The sequence below is a fragment of the Crocuta crocuta genome, unplaced genomic scaffold, assembly GCF_008692635.1.
Source record: "Crocuta crocuta isolate KB4526 unplaced genomic scaffold, BGI_CrCroc_1.0 scaffold79, whole genome shotgun sequence".
NCBI lineage: Eukaryota > Metazoa > Chordata > Mammalia > Carnivora > Hyaenidae > Crocuta > Crocuta crocuta.
The window spans coordinates 1,369,474-1,392,070 of record NW_027533329.1 but is presented as its reverse complement, the minus strand read 5'-3'; positions in this window follow the sequence as shown (position 1 = coordinate 1,392,070).

Sequence of the window (22,597 nt, the reverse complement as noted above, 5' to 3'; positions counted from 1 at the left end):
TAGATGTCAATTTCTCTGGGAAACTCTTCCCAGTATTCCCTCTCACTTCGTGACCTATAAAATATAGCTTGGCCCTGAGCTAGCATAGTTTTCTCCAATCCTCTTTCATGGAAACGACTAAAGTTATGCTGCAATTACATGGTGAATAGTTTCCTCCCTGAACTCAAAAGTCCCTGTGGACAGAGACCTGGTCCAATTTATCCATTACGGTAGCCCCTGTGTAAATACACTTATATATTAGTAGTCATATATTTTTGAATAAAGGCCTTTTGTCTTTTGTATAACAATTGGTAATGTGAAAAAATAAAATACTTTTTGAGATAGTGATAAGTACAGACCTGTATGATGGAAGGATAACTTTCTTGGTGTGAAGAAAGAACTTGAGTTGGCAAAAATACAAAATACAGGGTGAGTGTATTGTAAGAGGGCAGGGACATTTAAAAAATTATAAATGTGGAAAAAATGTGTTTGAGTAGTAGTGATTGAGACTATATTGGCCATTTTTATTTGTTGCTTTTGTGCCCAGAATCCATTTATCTTTATTTTGATTGTTACACTTGATTTTTCTTTGACAAACATTTTTCAGGGATATGCATACATGTGACCAAAGGTCAATGAAAATTCACTAAGCTGAGAGCATGTAAGCCTGAATTTATTCATCTGTTAATAGTTACCATCCTTAATCTATTGGTAGAAATGGCCTAATGATATTTTCCCAAACAAGGTAAAGCTGAATCAAGGGACAGAGAAGCCTGATGCCCTTTTGACATCGTTTAATTCCTGGAACCAGCCCTATCTAAAATCAAATACTGCCTTTTGATTTACTTATCATATGAGTTAGTAAATATCCTTTTCTTTTTTGTTCAAAATAATGAGGGGCGCCTGGGTGGCTTAGTCGGTTAAGCGTCCGACTTTCGCTTGGGTCATGATCTCGCGGTTCGTGGGTTCGAGCCCCGCGTCGGGCTCTGTGCTGACTGCCAGCTCGGAGCCTGGAGCCTGTTTCAGTCTGTGACTCCCTCTCTCTCTGACCCTCCCCTGCTCGCACTCTCTCTCTCTCCCCTAGAAATAAAGCATTAAAAAAAAAAACAAAAAACAAAATAATGGGAGTTGGAGTTTTCTTACTTGTAATCAGTAAACACTTGCCTAAAGTGAATTAAAAGTGATGACGTATAAAGAAATGACAATTTAGTCTCTAAAGTAAGAAGGAAAACATGAATGACAATAAGAATAATTTTTGAAAACCCATGTGTCATTTATATTTTATAGGTATTGCTTAGCATAATACAATATAATTATAACATACTACTTTAATAAAATTTGTCAAAAGTAATTTATTTTTTAAATATATGGTATGTTAATTTCATATCAATTTTTTTGTATTAGAAAGCTGAATTTCCTATATAGATATCTGAAAACTGACTCTTTCTTATAATTGCTTTACACACTTAACATTTTTACCAGTTCAGTGATATTTTTATCTCAACATTAACTCTATATTTTATTTACACATTACTTTATTACATCTTACCAATTGTATTAAATTATATATTGTAGTCTATAGTTGCAATATCTTGATAACTTATGTAAATTGTTGAGTTTTTTTAATCACCTCAGCTAAATACTGTTAATTACTTTTAGTTTACCTTTTGGTATAGTGCTGTACATGCCCATTAAAATATGTGTACACATACTTTCTTAACGTCATATTTAGAGACAAGGATTGTCACAAATAATAAATAAAGTCATTTCTTAAATAAGTGTATTCTTCTTAATTTTAAATTTCCTTTAAACTTTACTATAAACAAATGGTCATTTTCATTTGGTCAGTATAAATTAACAGTATATGTATATCATTTTCCATTTATGAAGATGTAGAAAATCCTCCACTGAATTCAGTCTATTTGTAAGGAACCGATGCTACTCACACCATGATGAGATAACATGCAAAAATCTTATGTACAAAAATTAAGATTTTATCTTTCCCTGGGAAAAAATCTGAATATGTTTTCTGGATGTTCTTTTAGTAATACACTTTTAGAGTTGGAATAGTTCAAAATAATTAGCATTTATAAGCCATTTTGACTACATTCTTTCTCTGAAAATGATTTTATTAACATTACATAAGAGATATATAACATATGTAAATTATAAGCATAGTATTGTGGAGCATAGTAATGTAACTATTACTCGTGAGTTACCTAGTCAATCTAAGAACTAGAAAGTGTACAATAATTTGAGTCTACTAATCTGTCCCTCTCATAATCCTTTCCTCTATCTCCACTCTCTCAGAGATATAGATGATTTTTCCAAATTGATTTTTCCTAAAAAATAGTGAAATTTATCATTTTTGTTATAGTACTTTTTAGAATAAATTGTTGCGTGGTGGAAGAAAAAAAGAAAAGAGTTTAGTGAATTCATCTTTAATAAAAATACACTTGGAATAATTTTTATTTACCAGCACACATTTCTTAAACAATAGGAAATCCAGGGTTCATGTTTCCCCACATATTGAATTCAACTCTGGATTTTATAATAGCATAATAACAAAACATGATTTCCTGTTGTATTTGAGAAATCTCATAAATAGCAAAATTTGAACTATGGGAACATTTATTACTTTTCTAACTTATGTTGCTTAAGGCTGTTCGTTGGCAAATTCAACAGGCATCCAATTCCTAGTTTAGTGCAAATGACATCTCCCAAATTTGAGAAATTTCTGAATATAAACTGATTGAATTTAAATGTAGTCCTAGATTTTTAATCTAACAATATGTTCTGTTATGGCTGCCAAACTAACTCAAAGGAACCATTCTGATTTGACAGTGAAGAGTTCAAATGCCATGAATCTAAAGAGAAATCTGCAAAATGTATAAAGCCTGAAAACGATATGGAGTTTTTTGGCTGATTTTCACTTTAGGATTATTCATGTCACTCTCCTAATGTCTTCTGAAGAAACTGATAGCTCTTTGAACATGAATTTATTATTCTCTAGTTATGTGGATTATGAAAAATCCTGTGTTGATTAGTCCCAAGTCATCAAGGAACATTTTTATTCAATTAAATAATATCATTTGTTCAGTTGACAAATATTTTACTTAAAAAATATTTATTGATACCATACTATGTATCAGGCTGTATTCCAGGTTCTCGCAATCCAACAGCGATTAAGACAAATTTTGTGCCCCATGGAGTTTCAACAAATCAAACTGACTATTATTTTAAAAATTCACTATTAAAACAGTGATGTAAATTCCAAATAGAAAATATCATTTTTCTTTCAACTTTTCATTTGAATGATTGGCATTTTATAAACAAAGTCTAAAATTAACTCTATTAAAGGCCAATGATTACTTGGAATAATTAAATCATTTATTGAGCAATGCATTTGAGAAGAAGCCATGGTTTTAAGGATATTTAAGAAATAAGTTTAGGGCAGAAACAGTCCAATTCAAGATTTGTGAATTAATACAGGCTTCATTCTGAGGACATGAGTCTCTATTAAACTAATATGAGATCCTGAATAGGAAATAATATCAATCAACTGATATATTAATATCATAACTTCATTTTTTTGTCTATGTGGTAGAATTATATTTCTTTCTAGATTTGAGATTAAGGGAAATCTTATTTTCTACATATTTTTAAAGGGCATATAATTATATTCTGTGGAACTCTATGAAGAGAAGTAGATTTTAATATCTACTTCCACTTCATATTCCTGTTATAATTTTTATGAGTTCCCATAGAGGCAAATGCATATTATCATCCAGTTTGTGACTCTACTTCTCATGGGAATGGTGGTTGTCTAAATAATAAGATCCTTACTATGTTACTGAACAACACTTCTACATTGTTTAAAATGATAAGAACTGTACAGGATATATGGGCTATTGATGTTTAATTTGTTGATGTTCAACTCACTGTCCCAGTACTGATAAAATGTGGTCAAAGTGATCAAAATAGAATTTTTTTTTCAGTTAGGAAACAGTATGTATTGTGTAGTAGTTCAGAAATACAAAACAGATAAATATATTTGTTAGTTGTTATAGCATAATTCCTGCATATAGATGGTTTGGTTGGTTAATAAACATTAAAAAACTTATTACAAAAAATATGTACATATCAGAGATTCTAAAACTAGTCATAATCCTCTACCTCTCTATATTTCTACCCTTTGTCACATGAGTTTGGCATAGCTTTTTCCACACAATGAGTTGACCTGATCTAGGAGCTAATTTGATTGACAGAATGCTATGAACATCAATGTTGTGTAGTGGATTCCCACTCTATATCTCAAGGGCTGTGTGTGTGTATTTGTTGACTCTGTTGTGTTTCTACCACCACCACCATGAGAATATGGCCAGGTTGGCCTGCTGCAGGATGAGACATGTAGAGAAGATCTGACTCACCTTAGTTACCAGATTTCAAGAGCTACTTAACGTGGGAAAGCATGAAGAGCCACCTGAGGTCAACAGCACTGCCTAACCAACGACTGCAGATGACTGAGAAATACACATATCGTAGTATTCTACAGGAGCTTTGTGGCCATTTGTTATGCATAATTATTGTGGTTTAAGATGACCGATTAAAAAATATTTAAAGTAGTTTCAAGATCTATCTTACATTTTTTGAGAATAAAAATGTGAATAAATTAATTTCTTGAATAGTGTTTATATAATTGATCTTTCAGCTTCTGAATATTAAGAACTTTCATATTGTTAGTTCCACTTTCATAATATATCTCAAAAAGTTGCATTTGAATAACTTATCAAAAACTCATTAGAAAAAGACAAAACAAATTAGTCATATAGAAAAAGGTAAATAAAAATCTAGAAACCGTATAAAATATTTTCTATGACCACAATTCTCTATGTTTGAGAAAAATAAATGCTTTCATGGAAACCCAGAACAATTAATTCTTAATTTACATTCACTTTTAGTAAAATGTTAATAGGTTCAAGTATTTTTTTTTTTTTTGAGTAAGCTGTGCATCCAGTGTGGGTCTTAAACTAATGACCATGAGATCAAGTGTTGTATACTCTACAGATTGAGCCAGCTAAGTGCCCAGTTAAAGTACGTTTTAATAAAACTTTTTTTACTTAGTAGAAACCTGGTGTTGGTATGTGTATTTTTTTTTTATAGATTTTCTTCCCAAAATAAAAAAGAACAACTGCATCTATCCTGAATATTAATTAAATTTACCTTACCTCATGGAGTGCCTGGGTGGCTCATTTGGTTAAGAGTCTGACTCTTGATTTCAACTCAGCTCATCATCTCATGGTTCGTGAGTTCAAGCCCTAATTTGGGCTCTGGACTGACAGTGTTAGGCTGCTTGGGATTCTCTCTCCTCTCTATATTCCTCCCTTGGTGGCATGGGTGCACATGGTCCCTCTCTATCTCTTTACAAATAAATAATATTTTTTCTTAAATAGTTTATTATCAAGTTGGTATTCATATAACATCCAGTGCTCATCCCAACAAGTGCCCACCTCCATGCCCATCACCACCCTTCCCCTTGCCCCCACCCCCATCAGCCCTCAGTTTGCTCTCAGCATTCAAGAGTCCCTCAAGGTTTGCTTCCCTCCGTCTCCCCAACTATTTTTCCCCTTCTTTTCCCCCATGGTCCTCCATTAAGTTCCCCCTAATCCACCTATACGTGCAAACATATGGTATCTGTCCTTCTCTGCATGACATTTCACTCAGCATAACACCCTCAAGGTCCATCCACGTTGCTACAAATGGCCAGATTTCATTCTTTGTCATTGCCATGTAGTATTCCATTATATAGATAAACCAATTCTGCTTGATCCGTTCATCAGTTGATGGACACTTAGGCTCTTTCCATGATTTGGCTATTGTTGAAAATGCTGCTGTGAACATTGGGGTACATGTGCCCCTATGCATCAGCACTCCTGTATCCCTTGGATAAATTCCTAGCAGTGCTATTGCTGGGTCATAGGGGAGTTCTACTGTTAATTTTTTGAGGAAACTCCACACTGTTTTCCAGAGGGGCTGCACCAGTTTACATTCCCACCAACAGTGTAGGAGGGTGCCCGTTTCTCCACATCCTCGCCAGCATCTCGAGTTCTCTGATTTGCTCATTTTAGCCACTCTGACTGGCATGAGGTGGTATCTCAGTGTAATTTTGATTTGTAATTCCCTGATGATGAGGGTCACTGAGCATCGTTTCATGTGTCTGTTGGCCATCTGGATGTCCTCTTTGGAGAAGTGTCTGTTCATGTCTTCTGCCCATTTCTTCACTGGATTATTTGTTTTTCAGGTGTGGAGTTTGGTGACTTACTCATAGATTTTAGATACTAGCCCTTTATCTGATATGTCATTTGCAACTATCTTCTCCTATTCTATTGGTTGTGTATTAGTTTTATTGATTGTTTCCTTTGCCATNATTAGTTGGCCATACATTTGTGGGTCCCATTCTGAGTTCTCTATTCTATTCCATTGGTCTATGTGTCTGTTTTTGTGCCTATACCATACTGTCTTGATGATTATAGCTTTGTAGTAAGTCTAAAGTCTAGGATTCTGATACCTCTCTTTTGGTTTTCTTCTTCAATATTACTTTGGCTATTCCGGGTCTTTAGTGGTTCCATACAAATTTTAAGATAGTTTGTTCTAGCTTTGAGAGGAATGCTCATGCTATTTTGATTGGGATTGCATTGAATGTGTAGATTGCTTTGGATAGTAATGACATTTTAACACTATTTATTCTTCTGAGCCATGAGCATGGAATGTTTTTCCATTCCTTGTGTCTTCTTCAATTTCCTTCATAAGTTTTCTATAGTTTTCATCATACAGAACTCCTGTATCTTTGGATAGGTTTATTCCTAGGTATTTTATGGTTTTTTGTGCAACTGTGAATGGGATCAGTTTCTTGATTTCTCTTTCTGTTGCTTCATTGTTGGTGTATAAAAATGCAACCGATTTCTGTACATTGATTTTGTACCCTGCAACTTGGCTGAATTCTTGGATCAGTTCTAGTAGGCTTCTGGTGGAGTCTGTCGGGTTTTCGATGTAGAGTATCATGTCATCTGCGAAGAGTGAAAGTTTGACTTCTTCTTTGCCAATTCTGATGCCTTTTATTTTCTTTTGTTGTCTGATTGCTGATGCTAGGACTTTCAGCACTATGTTAAATAAGAGTGGTGAGACTGGACATCCCTGTCATGTTCCTGATTTCAGGGGGAAAGCTCTCAGTTTTTCCCCATTGAGGATGATGTTAGCTGAGGGCTTCTCATAAATGGCTTTTATAATGTTTAAGTAAGTTCCTTCTATCCCGACGTTCTCGACGGTCTTTATTTAGAAGGGATGCTGTATTTTGTCAAATGCTTTTTCTGCCTCTATCAACAGGATCATATGGTTTTTATCTTTTCTTTTGTTGATGTGATGTATCACATTGATTGATTTGTGAATATTGAACCAGCCCTGTAATCCAGGAATGAATCCTACTTGATCATGGTGGATAATTCTTTTTATGTGCTATAGCATTTGATTATGCAAGTATCTTGTTAAGGATTTTTGCATCCATATTCATCAGGGATATTGGTCAGTAGTTCTCTTTTTTGATGGGTCTCTGTCTGGCTTGGGAATCAAAGTGATGCTGGCTTCGTAGAATGAGTCCGGACATTTTCCTTCGATTTCTATTTTTTGGAATAGCTTGAGAAGTATAGGTATTAACTNGCCAAGTTTCAGTAGATAGCTCTGTCACCACTCTGATAGGTTTCCCTTTGTATGTTAGGGCCCTTTACTCCATAGCTGTTTTCAAAATTCTCTCTTTGTCCTTATATTTTGCCATTTTTCTTATGATACGCCATGCAGAAGATCGATTTAAATTACATCTGAGGGGAGTCCTCTGTGCCTCTTGTATTTCAACGTTTACTTCCTTCCCCAGGTCGGGAAAGTTCTCTGTTATAATTTGTTCCAGGACTCCTTCAGCACCTTTCCCTCTCTCTTCCTCTTCTGGGATTCTTATGATACGGATATTGTTGCGTTTGACCGTATCGCTGAGCTCTCGAATTCTTCTTTCCTGTTCCTGGATCAGTTTGTCTCTTTTTTTGTCAGCTTCTTGTTTTTCTATAATGGTGTCTTCTAAATCACTTATTCTCCTTTCTGCCTCTTCAATCCGTGCATTGGACACCTCCACTTTATAATGTATCTCATCGCATTTTAAAATTTATCATGTCTATTTTTATTCTCCATGTTGTTTGTAACCATAGTTTCTTTGATGNCCCTGCTTTGGCTTATTTCTTGAGGTAGCCCTGGAGAAAAAACAGACAGACAAACACACAGGGAGCAGAGGCACACAAACACACAGACAAATCCAACTAACCTGCAAACTGAGAGGGAAAACGAAAAAGTTAAGAGAAAAGACGGAGGAGGAAAGGCGAATAATAGAAAATTAAAAAATACATAAAAAGGTCAAAAAGAAGAAAAGAAAAGGAAAAAAGAAGAAAACCCATGGACAAAGAACGGTTTAAAGCATATAATCTGATTTTCCAGCTACAATTAAATAGCCGGGTGTATGCCATGCTGGTTGAAGAGCATAGAGAAAGAGAGAGAAGACAGGGTGGGGATGAGGCAAAATTGGAAATAGAATGAACAGGCAGAAGGGTTAAGAAACTTTTTTCGAATAGCTAAAGGGTGGAATATGGTTGGATGGGTGAGAGAAGGATACTGGTGTTATCCAGAGAAACTATATAGTCTAATTATTCCTGAGAGAAAGACATGATAAGGTAGGTAGGTGTAGAATTTACATCTACAGAATGGGCTAAATGTGACTGTTTAAGCGCTGGTGACCAGAGTTAATCAGGTCAGTTTTCCAGGGGAAAAAAAAAAAAAAAAAGGAGGAGAGCAGCTCTCTAGCAGGGATAGACGTGGTGTGATCCGATGCGTGGGTGGGAGTTCTGCCTTGGCGGTTGTGGGGAGGAGAGTGGTGGTGTTCCAGTCCCTTCTTGAACCAAGTGCTGCACCTTCCTTTTTTGGGTGTGTAAACTCCCCGTGCCGGGGCGCAGCCACAGTGGGTCGTGCTCTTTAACCCAAGCCAGGCCTAGTTTCCAAATCCCAGTCTGCACGCCCCGCCGAAATTGCCTAGAGACAACCTTGCAGGCAATCCCCTCAGGTCAATTCCAAGCCTATTGTCTAGCCCTGGGGATGGAGCCAGAATTGCTGCTCCCTTCTCCTCCAGGTCGGGTTGGCAAGCAAAGATGGGAGTTTGCCTGGGGGGCATGCGGGGCCCTCTGGAGAGCAGGAAACCAGGTCCCTCAGTGTCTTGTCACCCGAAACACGAACTCGCAGGCAAATCTCCCAGTTTTAAGCCCTTCGCCTTACCTCTAAGTGTCCAGCCAAACCAGGAGGACGGAGGCCCGGTATGCGCACAGCTCCTCCAGGGGTCCAGCCAGCCAGGAGCACAAACAGAGGTCGGCGGGTGGCCCTTCCAGGACGAGTTGGCGCACGGGGACCTGGCGCGCAGGGACCTGGAGAGCACGGATTTGGCGCGCACGGTCCTTCTGTGCCCCGAGCGGAGGTTTTTCTGTTCCCCAGTGACAGGGACTGTGTCTTGAGTAGTTTTGGACTCTCTTTCCCCTCTCACTCCCCGCAGAGGGAGATCGCCCTGTCCCTTTGAGTCTCAGATCCCGGCCTGATTTTATCTTCCCAAGTTCACACTCATGTTAGAAGGCTTTCTCAGTGGATTCTGCATCCTTTTTCTCCCAATCTCTTGGGTTCTGTAAAGTTTCCTATGGCTTCAGATCTTTTTCGTGTGAGATATGGGGGCAAGTGCAGTGTACAGAGAGCCCTACTTCTCCGCCATCTTGCCCTTCTCCTGTTATATTTCTTTTTCATTTGATTGTGAGTTCAGAAAGGAAGTGGGTCTTAACCCTTCCACTTAAACTTAGTGCCAGGTCTAATGGGAACAGAAATTAGTGGATGGATGGATGGATGGACTGATGGATGGAAGGATGGATGAATTTATTATCTGGCAGGGATATGGGAAGCTTCCTGGAGCTAATCACTTAGAAACTGAAAACTTTCCATCTTAAACATAAATGTCTAAGTGACCTTGCAGTTAGTTATTGACTACAACAGATAGAAGAGATCATCATACTTTATTTTTAAAATGGCCTTTTATCATATCATTTTTCTCTAGGTACTACAAAACCATCCTGGGAATTTTAAAGCTATGAGTATAAAAGACAATGTTTCTTGATACATTAACCTTTGATAATTGTCCAGCAAAAGAGGATCATTTAATTTATTATTGAAATCATTTTTTGCTTGGTACTGTTCTTCGAAGCTCTTGTAGGTTGGTACGTAATCAGATTATTATTTTAGGAAGATAAATTTAGAGACCATAGGAAGAGTCTGGAGGAGAAGAAACGACTCTATTTGGACAGAGGGGAGATGATAATAAGGGCTTGGAATAATAATAGTTACATGGAGAGAACCCATTAATTAATTAATTCATTCATCAAATATTTATTCATTGTGTTATATGATGGGGATGTGAAGGTTACTCAACGTAGAGTTTGGATAAAAGTTTAAACTGTAAGAGTTTGTAGATAAACATATATTATACTAATAAATGTAAAATTGCAGATGTGATAAATGTGGTATGGGAAAAGAAAAGTCACCTTGAAAACATCTCAGAGGTAAAATTGACAGGATTTCTTTGGTTATTGGGGTATCGATGAAAGGCACACTTCTTTTCTTTCCTGATATAATATTCAAACTGATTTGTGTGACAGAGAACACAAATGAAATATGTTTTTAAATTTCTTCTCTAATTGCCTAATTGGCCCATTCGTTCCTTAGTAGGGTGTTCTTCAACCTCCATGTTTTTGGAGGTTTTCTAGGCTTCTTCCTGTGGTTGATTTCAAGTTTCATAGCATTGTGATCTGAAAGTGTGCATGGTATGATCTCAATTCTTTTATATTTATTGAGGGATGCTTTATGTCCCAGTATGTGATCTATCTTGGAGAATGTGCCATGTGCACTTCAGAGGAAAATGAATTCCATAACCTCAGGATGTAGAGGTTTGTTTTTTTTTAAATGTTTTTTTAAAAATTTATTTCTAGGAGAGAGAGAGAGAGAGAGAGAGACAGCATGAGTAGGGGAGGGTCAGAGAGAGAGGGAATCACAGACTCTGAAACAGTCTCCAGGCTCTGAGCTGGCAGTCAGCACAGAGCCCGACGCGGGGCTCGAACCCACGAACGCGAGGTCATGACCTAAGCAAAAGTTGGACACTTAACCGACTAAGCCACCCAGGCGCCCCTCAGGATGTAGAGTTCTAAATATATCTGTCAGATCCATCTGGTCCAATGAGTCCTTCAAGTCCATTGCTTATTTAGTGATTTTCTGTCTAATTGATCTATCCATTGCTGTAATTGGAGTATTAAAGTCCTCTGCTATTAGCACATTCTTGTCCTTAAGATTATTTCTGTTTGTGATTGTTTTATGTATTTGGGTGCTCCCGTATTCAGTGCGTAGACTTATAATTGTTAGCTCTTCCTGATGGATAGACCCTATCCATCAGTAATATTTATATAATGCCCTTCTTCATCCCTTGTTATTGCCTTTACCTTAAAGTCTAGTTTGTCTTGGGGTGCCTGGGTGGCTCAGTCAGTTAAATGTCTGACTTCAGCTCTGGTTATGATCTTATGGTTCATGGGTTCGAGCCCTGCATTGGACTCTGTGCTGACAGCTAGTTCAGGGCCTGGTGCCTGCTTCAAATTCTGTGTCTCCCTCTCTTTCTGAACCTCCTCTGCTCACACTGTCTCTCTCACTCTCAGAAATAAATAACACATTAAAAAAAAAAAAGTCCAGTTTGTCTGATATAAGTATAGCTACTCCAGGTTTCTTTTGACTTCCAGTAGCATGATATATATTTCTCCATCCCCTTACTTTCAATCTGAAACTGTTCTCATGTCTAAAATGAGTCTTTTGTAGACAGAAAATAGATAGATTTTGTTTTTTCATCCATTTTGCTACCGTGTGTCTTTTGATTGGAGCATTTAGTCCATTTTTATTCAGTGTTATTATTAAAAAATATGGGTTTAGAGTTGTTGTGTTCTTTGTAGGATTCATACTTGTAGTGGTGTCTCTGGTTCCTTGTGTTCCTTGCAACATATCCCTCGTAAAGACCCCCTTAAGATTTCTTGGAAGGTTGGTTCAGTGGTGATGAATTCTTTTAATTTTTCTTTCTTTGGGAAGACTTTTATCTCTCCTTCTATTCTGAATGACAGGCTTGCTGGATAGAGGATTCTTAGCTGCATATTTTTTTTTTCTGTTCAACACATTGAAGATTTCCTGCCATTCTTTTCTGGCCTACCAAGTTTCAGTAGATAGGTCTAGAACTACTCTGTAACTACTCTGATAGGTCTCCCTCTGTATGTTAGGTCCTTTTATCCCTAGCTGCTTTCAGAATTCTCTCTTTATATTTTGCCAGTTTCACTATGTATGTCGTGCAGAAGATCGATTCAAGTTACATCTGAATGGAGTTCACTGTGCCTCTTGGATTTCGATGTCTATTTCCTTCCTTAGATTGGGGAAGTTCTCAGCTATAATTTGTTCAAGTACTCCTTTAGCGCCTTTCCCTCTCTCTTCCTCTTCTGGAATTCCTATGATAAGGATATTGTTCCATTTGATTGTATCACTCAGCTCTCAAACTCTTCTTTCATGTTCCTGGATCAGTTTATCTCTCTTTTTCTTGGCTTCCTCTTTTTCTATAATTGCGTCTTCTAATTCACCTATTCTCCTCTCTGCCTCTTCAATCCATGCATTGGATGCCTCCATTTTATTATGCACCTCATTTATAGTATTTTTAAATTCATCACAACTATTTTTAAGTTCCATAGTCTTTGTAGCAATAACTTCTCTGATGTCTTCCATGCCTTTTTCAAGCCTGGTGATTAATTTTATGACTATTGTTCTAAATCCTTGTTCAGTTATGTTGCTTATATATGTTTTGAGCAGTTCTTTAGCTGTCATTTATTCCTGGAATTTCTTTGGAGGAGAGCTCCTTCGTTTTGTCATTTTAGTTAGCTTTCTCTCTCTTGTTAGTTTTAAAAGCTTTGTATGTGGTCTGCACCTGCGAGTACTGCTGTATTGACTGTCCAGGGTCTGTCCGTTCAAGAAGTGTTCTTTTAATGGTGTTTCTTGGTCTCTCTTCTTGAGACTTTGGTTATTTTATTTCCCTACTTGTAGTGGTATTTGAGACTCTCCACCATGTGTACTTTGGCTTATTTCTTGAGGTAGCCCTAGAAAAGAAAACAAACAGACAAACACACAGGGAACAAAGGCACACAAATACACAGACAAATCCAAGAAACAAGCAAACTGAAAAGGAAAAAGAACAAGGAAAAAAAGAAGGAAAAAAAAAAGAGGAAAAAATTTAAAAAAAAAGAAAAGGAAAGGAAAACAACTAAACCCCAAAAGACAAAGGACAGTCTAAAAGCATAAAACTAGAATTCCCAGCTACAAATAAAGAGCAGGGTGTATGCAGTGCTGATGGAAGAGCATATACAATGAGAGAAATGACAGGGACAGGGAGAAAGCAAAATTGGACAATGACCAGACAGAGAGACTAAGTGGCTTAATTCAGAGAGAGAAAGAGGACAATATGGTAGGAGGAAAGGGGAAAGAAATGAAGATAATGTTACTCAGGGAAATTATATAGTCTGATTATTCCAGAGAGAGAGATAGAAAGGTAGCAGTGGAGGTGTAGAATATACATCTAGAGAATGGATTAAATGTGACTGTTTAAGCAAACCAATGACCAGATCGCCCAGTCCAGCAGAGGGGAGGGATACGAATGAGATAAGGGAAATATATCTAAATAGAAAGAATTGATCTAGAATTAATCACGGCAGTGCATCCATGTTGGTCTTGCCCCAGAATCCGATTTAAAAAAAAGAAAAAAGAAAGAAAGAAAGCAACTCTCTAGCGGGGATGGGCATGGTTTGGCGTAGGCAACTCTCGCCTCCACTGCGTTCTGTGGGCCGCTCCCTGAGGTCCTGCCCTAGTGGTTGTGGGGAGAAAAATGGTGGCGCCCCAGTCCTTACTCGAACCAAGCATTGTAAATCACTCTTTTGGGTCTGATCTCCCTATGCTGTGGGCATAGCCAAGGTGGGCCGTGTTCTATGTCCCAAGCCAGGCCTCATTTCCAGATCTTAGTCCTTGGGCTTTATTGATACCGCCCAAAATATAGTCCTGCAGGCTGACTCCTTCCAGGCCAGGTATTGAGCCAGGAGAGCGGAGAGCAGCAGAGCAGTTTCAAGGTGGGCCTTTCCCTTCTGGGGATCAAGCCGGGAGAGGAGTGGAGCAGTTTTTCCTGGTGCCACCTGGGACCGGGGCACCCAGCCCAAAGTCAGCACCACAGCTGGAAACCGGATCACTCTCTGTCCTGAGCCGAGATTTTTCTCTTCTCCAGTGACAGTTCTATGAGCAGTTTCAGCTGCTCTTTCTTTTCCCCTTGACTCCCAGCTCCCCTCAAAGGGGGTCCCCTCCCCACCTTCTGAGTCTCCAAGTCCTGTCCCGTTTTTATCTTCCGCAGTTCACACTCACGCACCTATAAGGTTGTTTTCTTAGCAAACTCTCTTCTTTTCCTCCCAAACTCCTGCAGTTCAGTGTCCTATGGCTTCAGGCCTTCTCCATTTGGGAGATGGGGTTGAGCGAAACGTACGAGCTCCCTACTTCTTTGCCATCTTGCCTCCCCTCCAAATAAATAAATTCTTTAAAAAATCACCTTACTTCATCCATATTTTAGTAAATATGTAATTACAAAGATACTTAAATTATATAAAAATTACATAAAATATAAACATAAAATTAAATTAATTATATGGACCAATATTTATGAAGGTTCCATATCTGCACTTCTCATACTTTGGATCCAACCTTTTCAATTTCATTCTAAGTATGTAATTATTAACTGTGTCCTTATAATATTTTAATAAAATAGTCACAATCAACCTTTTTGAGGTCCTTCCTTCAAACCCTAAACCACAAATTGATGACAGGATTAATCAGTATTAATGCCTATAAGTTTTTATGGTGGTGCAAATAGATGCATACTTTCATTTAGTTCAACTGATTGCAGAAATAACATTATCGCATCAAAAAACATAGTAATAAGTTTCAAAGCTCTCTGGACAAATTGTCCTCTGTCTAATTCAAATTCTCTTCCAGGCCATTACTTTTGTGAGGTGCTCAAGGGTTGATGCTAGCTTGGTAATGAAAGAAGTAGATGAAAAAATGTTTTACTTTCAAAGATCTACGACTACAAACTATTTTCTCTTTGTATCTCCCTCCTTTTCATTTATCCTACTCTTTAGCTTTGGGCAATGAACATGTTTTTTTTTCTCTCTCTCTGTTGAAAAAAAGAAATTTAATGTTTATTTATCTTTGAGAGAGAGATAGAGCACAAGTGGGGTGGGGGTGGGGCAGAGAGAGAGAGGGATACACAGAATCTGAAGCAGACTCCAGGCTCTGAGCTGTCAGCACAGAACCTGATGCAGGGTTCAAATTCGCAAACCTGTAATATCATGACCCGATCCAAAGTCAGACGTTTAACTGACTGAGCCACCCCTGTTTTTCTCTTTTAAAAATAACTATCTCATGGGATGCAGAAGGATGTCTTCAGATGTTGACATTAAAACACAGACACACACAAACACACACACAACACAGTAGCATTCAAATGACTAGTGTTTAATTTTTAAATTAGTGATTCCATGCCAGAGCAGACCCACAACATTGTTTTACTTTAATAAAATTGACCAGAAATAGAAAACTTTGCTCTAATCCTAGTTTCATCATGAACTTGATTTTGGACAACATCTGATGCTGCTGCTAGAGCCTCAGAACACTCCCTCCCCCTATCTATAAAATGCAGTTGTTATAATCTCTGTACCTAATTAGCTGTCACAACAATGCAATCTATTCAAATAATCTCGGTAACATAAAGTGATCATCTACCATGTGCAAGGTTTAGGCACTACATAAGTGAAGAGACCTCTACCTTCGTTTTGAGGATTTTGTAGTCTCTTATTAGAGGTAGACATTGAAATATATAATATATTGATAGTGCAATGTTATGTTCAAGGTACAGAAAATAATTGCTGTTTGTTTAGGCAATTTGAAGGTTCAATAAAATGAGTGGCTGCTTGTACCCCCAAATAAGTCACAGGTCCCAGTCCCCCTTGTAGCTATGAGTGAGCAGGGTTAGAAACATTGATTCGTGGGAGTGCCTAGGTGGCTCAGTCGGTTAAGCATCCAACTTCACTCCGGTCATGATCTCACAGTTTGTGAGTTCTAGCCTCGCATCGGGCTCTGTGCTGACAGCTCAGAGCCTGGAACCTGCTTCAGATTCTCCATCTCCCTCTCTCTCTGTCCCTCCCTTGCTCATGCTCTGTCTCTTTCGCTCTCAAAATTAAATAAGCACTAAAAAATTAAAAAGAAACCAGTGACTTGTGCAGTTTCTCCTCTTGAACAAAAGACTTCATCTCTTTTTTCCTCTTGCTAAAAATCAGATGATTTGCATCTTATGTTGGGCTATGTGGCAAAGTCTAATATCTAATGAATGGCAGAGCAAATGAAGGAAGGAACCTGGATCCTTGAATGACTTCATAGAGCACAGCTGCCTCACCAGCGGTGGCTAGGTGGACAGTTACCGGAGAAGAAATGCACTTATTTTTGTCTCTTTGCTATAATCACTCTTGCTCACCCTTCACCTACAATAGACACAGCATTTGAACTAGGTTTCACTTTACCAGATCGCAGAGGATGAGCAGAATAGTTGGAATTGAGGCTGAGAATGTAGTAAAAAAACCGGGTCTTTAAGAGGCTTAAGCTTCACTAAAAATATTCTGAAGAGAAATAAGATCAAAGACAATACATACTTTGACTATGAATGAAAAGTGTGGTGTTAATTTTTGTTGCCATTTGCTTAAAATGGCGTGAACATGTCCATTAGAGAAGACAATAGTTCAGATCCTAACTGGATGGCAGCACCATGATGTTTCCAACATGGCCCAGATGGGCCAGGGCACTCCATCTACTCAGTTCACACAGAAAACATTAATACTTCAGGTTGACGTGGTGGCTGAACCTACAAGCGCTGTCAAGTATCTTTCAGTTTTGTGAAAGGAACTAGATATCCATGGATAATGTGGCAACTGGTATACTTTTTGCCTGCACTAGTAATTCCAGTATCTTAAATCTGATTCAAAACTTGTGACATTCAGTCCCATGAAGCTCTCTGACTTTTAGCACAGAGTGACCTGTCTGTGAAAGGCTCTTCAATGGATGGATAAATCAGTTCCCGCTATCAGTCAGACAGGGACAATTAGCACAACTTCACTCAAGTGAGATCAGACTTAAGCTTTTCTTCTTACATATCTTACATTTCTTTCTACACCATCCATTTTCTTTACTCTTTCCTTGGCAAATAATAAACTAACAAACAAACCAAAAATAAATAAATAAATAAAAAGTAAAAAGCAGAGCAGGTTGTATGCCTGACTTATAGATGTACAGACTTGTTTACAGCAAAATATTTTCCTTTCTCCTTCCAATCTGGCAATTTCTTCTGGAACTTGTATTTAGAAACTTAAATATTAGCTTCTAGAGTAGGGTGAACAACCTTTCTAATTCGCCTAGGATGAAGGGTTTTCTCCACATGCATGGTTTTCAGTGCTGAAACTAGGAAAGTTCTGGAGAAACTGAGAGGAATTGTTCACTTTATTCTAAGCAGAGATGGAGAGAAAGAGAGAGAGAGAGAGCGATCCATGAGATGGATTGACAGCCATTAACATTGGAGACATTTAGATTTCTAATAATCTCATTTTTAAGCATACTTCAGTTATGAAGTCTTTGTTTATTTATCCCACTATTCTCAGCTTTGTGCATTGGGGCTGGGTTTCTGAAAAATTACTTTTCTCCTTTATCAGTTCCTCTGTCACTAGAGGGACTTGGAGAGAGAAGGACTTTGGAAACAGTAAGAAAAGAAGACTTTCTCTTCCTATTTATTGCTGTCCCTATTAGCATACACAAGCAATGGCATTTCACTTGGGCAACAAACAGGTTTTCTGAGACTCAGCATGAGTCTCAACATGCCCTTTCCCAATTTCCACAGAAGCTGGACAATGCTATCTCCTGAGCTCCCCAGCACCCTGTGAACTCTTGAGTCAGCATCATCCAGGCAGAGCATCATTCCCTCCTCAGAGGTCTGAGGGCCAGCTTCTTCTGGCTCCTCCCCTACGCTTCTAGATTCTGATAATCCTGCTTCCTACTGGCAGCTGCTTCCTACTGTTAACTACCATGAAGTTCCCTCAATGTTCCTTTTGGCCTTTTCAGCCCTCAAATCTATATAAAATTCTGTTTAAATATGTAATGTAATGTCCATATCTGTGCCCAAACCTTGACTGATGCAATCAGTAATTTAAAATTAAATTAAAAACTCCTATAAGAAATTAAGAAATATTATTAAAATATTTTATAGCCAAAACATAAATTCAAAAGTTACCAATAAATTAGCTTTTAGCTAAGATTGTTTACTATATCAGGTTTCATCCAAATATGATTATCATTTTCTACTAAATAACTACCCAACTAGGTCTGAATTAAGAGAAGTCTAATCATACCCCTTTAAAATTTCACCAGACATTTGAATAAAGAACAAAAATAAATTTATGAAAATTCCTTTATTTGACTAATATAAATTTAATTTGCTTATTTTTTAGAAAATATAAGAGCATACTTGCAGAACTTTTACTCTCTTTATAAAGAAGAACAATTTCTCTGGAGCCCTTTTACATTTTATAGCTTACTATGTACTGTATAAATATACAGGAAACAAAAATAGAAAAATCACATAAGGCATTATTTAGTTTACAAATCATGAACCTTATTTCTCGCTATTAAAAATATATGTATTTATATATTCATATGGTAATATTTTATTTTTTTAAATTTTTAATGTTTTATTTATTTCTGAGAGAGAGAGAGAGGCAGCATCAGCAGGGGAGGATCAGAGAGAGAGAGGGAGACACAGAATCTGAAGCAGGCTCAAGGCTCTGAGCTAGCTGTCAGCACAGAGCCCATCGCAGGGTTTGAACCCATGAACCGTGAGATCATGACCTGAGCTGAAGTCAGATGCTAAACCAACTGAGCCAGTCAGGCGCCCCAATATTTTATATTTAAAAAATAAGCATATCTAAATGATTAATTGCTAGCATGGAGGACTTACTACTCTAGGCATAGTTGTAAACCCTTTAATCATAAATTAATTTATAACTTAGTTACCGTTATGAGGTGGGATTATTATTATTTTCATCTTACAAATAAGGAAATGGTAGTACAGAGAGGTTGCATGAATTACCAGGTCACATAGGCAAACCTAGACAGCCTGGCTCAGATCAATAGACGCTCTAAACCATGATACTGCTTCTCCTCCAAGTGGATACAGTGAAAAGTAGTCTATATCTGGCCATAAGGAAGAAAATGAACCCAAATACTCATCATTTTGAAGAATAGTACTCTAAGGAAGCAAGAACAAACACAACCAAATCATATTATTATCTTTTGTAAGAGGTTGTTTCCATTTTAACTAAATGTTAATCTTTATGCAACATAAATATTTTTATTTCCTGACTCTACCTGCATTGTTCTGCAGAAGAAAATAAATCTTACTAAGTGGAGTGTAGATTTGCCTATGATTCTAGTATATATTACGGTTTGAAATTAAAGGGGTGTCTTCGTGTAATTTTTCCAGTGAATGACTTCAAACATTATACAAACAGAAATTCTTGTGAGAATTATTTTTCAAGAAATATATATTCTTATGTGTTTCCATTACCAATAAAATGAACATATACCAAAAATATAAATTCCTTGGTGTGAAAAATATCGCCACATTCTTAAGATCCATTCTAATATATAATAGATGATAGATAATAAGTTTTAGATTAGGAAACAGAAAGGAAAAGACTCTGATTTTATTAAAGAAGTAAAGTATATTTTATTAACAGCAGTCATTAGCATTTATTCATTACACTAACATTCATGGTCTATTACAAGTTGTAAATGAAAAACTTAGTTTTCCAAAGCCTGTGTAGGGAAGAATCCAGCTCTTCCTTACAATATCTCTCTTTCCTGTGTGTCTTCTTTACTGTTGCATGAAACACTTCACTTCTGATATTTCTGGTTACCAGATGTGTGGAGTTTTTTGCCCACACCAACAAGCTATTTTCTGTAATGCCAGCAGGGAGTACAAGTTAAGGACAAGCCCCATAAGATTGTCCCCTTCCCCTGCCACTTCAATTATCACCTGTGCTTATGACCAACTGGCTATAGATTGGAGGTTTCAATGACTGTCTCCTTGGGTTCAATTAATTTACTAAAGCAGTTCACAGAACTTAAGGAAATACTTACATTTATCCATTTATTAAAGGACATGATAAAAAATACAGATAAACTTCCAGATGGAAGAGATGCATAGGACAAAGTGTAAGGAAAAGGGAGTGGGGTCTCCACCTCTTCTTGGGGCCTGTCATTCTCCCACCACATCCATGTTTTCACCAACTTGGAAGCTTTCTGAACCTCATACTATTGGGATTTTATGAAAGCTTATTTATATAGGGGTGATCAATTATTAGCTGCATTCCCAAGCTTTGTCTCCTCTTTGAAGAATGGGCTAGGGGGCTAGTAATTAAATCTTCTAATCATGGCTTGGTTTTCCTGGACCAGAAACCTACCTAGCATTGCCTTAATTAAAAAAAAAAAAAAGTTCTTCTAGTGCTCTTATCGCTTAGACATGCACAAGGATTTTAGGAGCCCAATACAAAGGATGGGATCAAAGACACATATTAGAACAAGTGATACTCAGTGTTCCTATCACTTAGGAAATTATAAGGCTTTTAGGAGCTCTGTGCCAGGAACTGGGGGTAGACACCAATATATATTTCTCCTGTTATCTCACATAAGTATAAATCAGGATTTTCTTTCTGACCTTTATTTGCAAACTATCCATCATGGTGAAATGAGGAGGTGCTATGATCCATGGGAAAGTTTTACCTAGAAAAGTTGGTATATCCTAAGAATGTGAGGTGATGTGGCACATAGGGTACAAGTAAAGAACTGTACATTCAGTTCGTTTTCCTTATATCTGTGGCTATTCCACCAGAAATAGTGTGACAAGAGTAATTCATGGTTTCCTCTTCTGCAAATGATGAATGCATGAAGCACTTAAAGTCACTTATGTCATAGGTTCTTCCAAATAGCCATGATGATGGCTATTTTATTGTTATGGATATCCAAGCCTAGTTAGAGACAGTAGGGAAAGAAAGATGGAATTTTCCCTCATTGTAAGTTGAGAACATAGATATTCTGTAGAAAAGAAATAAATGATAAGAGACCGAGGCCTGGTCAAAAGTCCCATTTTCCAGTCCCTCAGATCAGACTTCTGACTCTATGTGCTATAATTAAAAGAGTTGTGGTATCTCATGAATAGTTTGAGAAGTACTGTCAAATAGAACTTTTGCAATTATGTAAATCCTCTATATCCTCAGATGTGACTTTTGAGCAACAGAAGTGAGGCTCGTGGCATTAAGGATCTGAATTTTTTTATTTGATTTAATCTTATTAATGTAAACTTAAATAGCCATGGCTGGCTAGTGGCTACCTCACTGGACACTTTCATTTGAAGGGCTTATTTGTGGGTAGAAAATACAAGTCCACTAACCTCAAATAAAAAAAATACTAAGTCTTTTGAATATGAATGCTGGTTTTAAGCAAAGAATAAATAATGTGATAGAACAACAAAAGACCAAGAAATCTGAGTTATATCCTCATGAAATCATAGAATGTAAGAAGCTTGAAAAACTATTTATATCAAATGTCTCATAAATATTTAAATATAAATTAAATCTTAGATATTAGTTAACTCATCTGAGGTCACCTAGGAACAGAATTGTAAAGAGACATCACTGATTTTATTAAAATTTATATAAACAATAAGAACAACTAAATGCCAGCTGACAATCATAAGACACCTTAAGCTACCTTATGAGGTAAGGTGAGGAAAGCATTATTACTGTCTTCTTGTACAGAAAACGCAGAGAGATTAAGTTAGTGTTCCAAGATGTGGTATTGTGATACAATAAGAAATAATTATTTTGGTCTTCATCCCCAGCTCCTGGCCAGAGCTTCTAAAACCCTTGTAATTTCCCAAGTGTTAAGAACAATAGAAACATCTTTTGGTATATATGGTGTTTGTTCCTGGTTCCTAAAACTGCTTTGGAGCTATAACGTTTAAATGAGTGTCTTGTTACTCATTTAAGAGCTCTTTCACCGTATTTGAGTTTATGTAAATGAGGTGACTTTTGTGATTAGAAGATTGGAAATTTTGGTCTATCCCTTGACCTCCAGAAAGGGAGTAGAGGGAGTTAATAACCAATGGCCCATAATTAATCATGCCTATATAATAAAGCCTCCTTAAAAGCTCCACTCAAAGGGGTTCAGAGAGATTTTGAGATGATGAACACATCCATATTCTGGGAGGGTGACAGAAAAACACCTAAGAAGCCCTTAT